Raw genomic sequence first — 509 nt, 5'->3', positions numbered from 1 at the left:
GCTTTTGAACTGTGGTGTTGGAGAAGACTCTTGAGAGTTCCTTGGGCTGCAAGGAGATCAAACCAGTCAATCCTAAAGGAAATCAACCCTGAATATTCATTGGAAGGACTGATGCTGAAGCTGAAGCTCCAATACTTTGGCCACATGATGTGATGAGCCAACTCATTGGAAAAGACCCTGATGCTGGGAAAGACTGAGGGCAGAAGGAGAAGGGGATGACAGAGGATGAGATGGTTGGATGGCCTCATCAACTTAATGGACATGAGTTTGCGCGAACTCTGGGAGATGGTGAAAGACATGGAGACCTGGTGTGCTGCGGTCCATGGGGTTGGAAAGAGTCAGACAAGACTGACAGACTGAGCAACAGCAAAGGATTAGAGGGCAGCTTATGCATAGAGTTTTGGCCGTCTCTCCTTTTGGCTCTTTCGTTTCTGGAGCTTTCCCCTCAATTTTAGACACTGTGATAATCCTGAACCTTGCCCTCTGATTTATCAAACAATAGGGTTCTG

Source organism: Bison bison, unplaced genomic scaffold (assembly GCF_000754665.1).
Source record: "Bison bison bison isolate TAMUID 2011002044 unplaced genomic scaffold, Bison_UMD1.0 scf7180017864484, whole genome shotgun sequence".
Lineage (NCBI taxonomy): Eukaryota > Metazoa > Chordata > Mammalia > Artiodactyla > Bovidae > Bison > Bison bison.
This window is presented reverse-complemented; position numbering follows the sequence as displayed.